The following is a 375-nucleotide window of genomic DNA, read 5'->3' on the forward strand; positions in this document are numbered from 1 at the left end:
GTTTCGAAACAGACCAGAATCAAAAACGTTACGTAAGACTGTGAAGCTCGAATGACGCTGCAGGTGAAATCACAAAAGAAGAACCAAACACGCCTCTCAAAACATATACAACAAACGAATAAAGGCTAAAACTCTCCAGAGGGACGCTGACTACAGAAATACTTCAGTGTGAGCTGGAGGGAGCTGCAGCTAGTTTGGTGGGCTGGGTGAGACTGTGGTTTGGCGCCTCCCATCACCCTTATTTAAACTGCTGTCTGTTAAACTTCTTTTATTGAGCCATTACAGTAGATGGCGCCCCTGGGAAGTAGCCTTGGTGGCCCACTCTAAAAGTGACATCATCTTTACCCTCTAGGGGTCACCAACTATATTTGTTGG

Source organism: Cynoglossus semilaevis, chromosome 1 (genome assembly GCF_000523025.1).
Source record: "Cynoglossus semilaevis isolate Cse_v1.0 chromosome 1, Cse_v1.0, whole genome shotgun sequence".
In the NCBI taxonomy this organism is placed as follows: Eukaryota; Metazoa; Chordata; class Actinopteri; order Pleuronectiformes; family Cynoglossidae; genus Cynoglossus; species Cynoglossus semilaevis.